Below are 3,334 nucleotides of genomic sequence, written 5' to 3'. Positions count from 1 at the left end.
TTTCTCAGGTTCGTTCTGTTTTGGACACATCAGCAATCTGTTGAAGTAAAAAATATCTGATTCAAGATGGCAATTTTCAAGTAGTTACTGAATAGATATTTAAATCTACCAGCATTATCATCCTACTACACTGCCATTCTAACCATGATCAAGAAGGTAACATTCCAGAAATACAATTACATTGTTGGCAAGAAAGTTACATTACTTAGTTCAGCGTTAATGCGAACTACAGTAGATCTACCCTTGAGAGACAAGATGATCTGGGAGAAGATTTATATCCTTCTTGCAAAACTCTTCAAGGAAATTTCATGTCTGTGGGGAGAAACAGGTTTTCTCTATGTAAAATCTTAGAAAAATACATTTATAGTAAATAAGAAACCAGATTTCAATAATACTAAACAGACGTTAAAGGTCTTTTGCCTTTTTTAAGAAGATTTTTTTATGTATGATTGAAGTTTATACAACACTCCAGAAAAGCCATCATGTGTTAGATTGAAAAATAAAATCAGAAGCATTTTTTATCATATAGGTATACATGAAAAAACGGAAACGTTAATGTCTTAGAAAGTGTATGTCCAGCTTTGTACCATTACTCATTTAACAAAGCAGAAAATAAGATACTGTACTGTAAACAAAAAGCTACAGTAAAGGACATTTTGAAATTTACACAAGTTTGAGTTCATAAACATTTTGGTTGCTCCATAACAGTTTTCCTATAAAATGAATAAAAAACCCTTGGACAGCTTTCATCACTCTTGACTATTTTTCACTTAAATGCACACAGACATACTTTATATAGCAATATACTGATGTACTGTAACATGGATATTAAACTATGATTACTGCTTTTTAACTGAGATGTGTATTATCCAATCAATATTATCTGCATGTGAAATACTCATACATTATGTATTCCCATCATGTTGTAAGTATAAAAACATGAAAATATAACTTTACATTATTTCAGTTATATACATCAGTTCAGGCTTGACAAATATTTTTTTATGCTACGGTTTTTAGAGGAATAAGCCCAGAGGTACAATAAATAGCTTTCCACTGTATACAGTAATGCAATTCAAAAGGTTTAGATTACCATGTAAATATTGTTTTAGTTTGGTCATTCTAGCATTGAACACTAAAAATCAGACTGCATCCCCCAACATTCCTGATGAGGAGTAATGCACAGAACACCTATGGATCGCAGATGCGTCAAGAAACGGTTTAGTTTAATTTGGGGGAGTTACTGGTTAAGTCTGACACTGGAAACACTGTATATACCTCTTTAGCTGATGGCACAGAGAGTATACACTGTGTTCACATGCTTGCGGAAACAGGCTCTGAGCTCATATGACAAGAAGGGATTTCAAGTTTCTGACAAAGGCTCTGTCTTCTCCAATGTTCAGTAAATATTCTACTTAAGCCTAAGAAATGAATTCCAACTAGAACTGCAAGTCACAGTCAGATTTTATTTAAGTGCAAAATAGAGATTTACTGATACTGCATGAGGCAATGTATCCACAATGCAGAAAAATGTAAGCTTTTCAATCAAATGTAGGGAGTTTTATCTACAGGGAAAGCTAGAGAAACAAGATGTAGCTTTGATTTCCATTAGCATTTAAATTAATGTTATTGCACCCCTCCTAGGATTCCTTTTTGCTTTGTAAGTAGAGTTATCATTTTTAAATACACAAAATTAAAATGTATGGTAACTTCAGATTGCAAAGAATATTCATAATGATTAAGATTCAGGAAAGTTTTTATATTTTCATCAGTACAGAATTGCATCTAATTCAAGTTATTATCAATTTAAAAAGACATTGCCAAGGTTTTGGTTTTTTTTTTCGTAACAAAGAACTTTACTAGCTACTGCTTAGAATTACCTTTCAACAGTTTGAAAACTGTTTCCTTAAAGGAACAAATTGAAGCCTGTAGGTTTTTCATACTTAAAAAGAGATATTTAACGCTATTTTACTGTTTGCCATTTAGCAATTTTCACCTATAGTCTTCTCTCTCTGTACATGTATTTATGAACGCAATTGTACAAAAGTAGAGATAGATATGAACCAAATCTTTGGATCATAAGTCCCTGCACGTCCGAGTTAAGAGGAGCTCTAAATCAGCACCTATCTGACTCCTCATGTGCTGGTATGAAGTACAACTCCAATCCAGAACCACCTTGATCTTCAGAGTTCAAAATGCGTATCTGAGCATCACAGCTTGGGCTCATCTGCAGAAAAAACTGCTGAACAGATTCAGGTGAGCTGGGGGTGGCGACACTGCCAAGAACTAAAACTCTGACCCAACCTTGACAGTGTCCTTTTAGACTCTTTGTAACTCAACTGTAGCTAGTAAAATTAATGGAACACTTGCAAATAAAACCATAGAAAAAAGTTTATTTCAAATGTCAAGCATTGCCAAGTAATTTTATATTAACACCAAATGTTAAAGAATAGGATATACGTCAAAGTTTTAATAACAATATTAAATTACAAGATTTGAACCTTTTAATTATTACTTCTTCTCTTCTCAACATTACATATTTGGCTTTGAAAAATATGGAACTGATGCCTTAAGCCTTATTTTCATATTCCACTTCCCCGCAGTCTAGATTTCCTTTTTTTTTCTTGCTTTTTTTTCTTTTGTCATATTCAACCATTATGGAAGCAAATTTATTTAAAAGCCAGTTTTTGTTTGTGAAAATACCTAAAAATATTTTTTTTCCATTTTAAATGTTTTTGGTTTTTTTTTCTTTTTTTCTTATAAAACATGTCACATCTTGATGCAATTGATGTCAAGTGTGCTTAAGTCAATATGAACCAAGGGACTAACAATGGTGGCTGCAGAAACTGGTGTGTTGCCTGTACAACGACTTCAGTTAGATTACAGTACTTCCATGTTAGCTGTGCATGTCAGTCAAGCTTCATCTTGAACTTGTGTAGAAAATGGTGTTGTGTTTTGAACTAAGCATTCATTACAATCCAAGATGAACTCCACAAATATAAGAATTCTTGGCTGAAAGAAAAGTCTTCAAGATACTGGATGCCTCTCACCACTTTGACAATAAACGCACAAGAAAACCATTGTGTAAGGCACTCAAAAGGTTCTTATCAATCACGAGAAATCAGTCACACTGACATTCATTCCCATGCCAGGACTCACGTAAGGTACTGCATGCACTGCTTTTGGAAATTCTGGAGTCATAACACGTCCATTTTCTCCAGTACTTCCTGTAATTGATAGCCTTGCCTTGCTCCTCATGGCATCATTCAAGGTCATCTTAAGAAAGAGAAAGAAAAATAAAATGATACATTACAGAAATTCAATGTTTGAGGCA

At 33.5% G+C, this 3,334-nt stretch overlaps 1 protein-coding gene across 2 annotated transcripts in view; it reads right to left on the bottom strand.

Annotated features, from left to right (window-relative positions):
* Nucleotides 1-412: 412 nt before the first annotated feature.
* LOC104517241 (glutamate receptor 2) overlaps nucleotides 413-3,334 on the bottom strand; it is a 19,323-nt gene continuing 16,401 nt past the window's right edge. For both annotated transcript variants that reach the window (XM_010161836.1, XM_010161835.1), the window contains exon 5: nucleotides 413-3,276. The gene's annotated coding sequence lies outside the window, so the exon portion shown is untranslated. The remainder of the gene's footprint in view (nucleotides 3,277-3,334) is intronic.

This window comes from Eurypyga helias, unplaced genomic scaffold, assembly GCF_000690775.1.
Source record: "Eurypyga helias isolate BGI_N326 unplaced genomic scaffold, ASM69077v1 scaffold3422, whole genome shotgun sequence".
In the NCBI taxonomy this organism is placed as follows: domain Eukaryota; kingdom Metazoa; phylum Chordata; class Aves; order Eurypygiformes; family Eurypygidae; genus Eurypyga; species Eurypyga helias.
The sequence above is the reverse complement of the archived record's forward strand: the minus strand, read 5'-3'. Positions and strand labels throughout refer to the sequence as shown.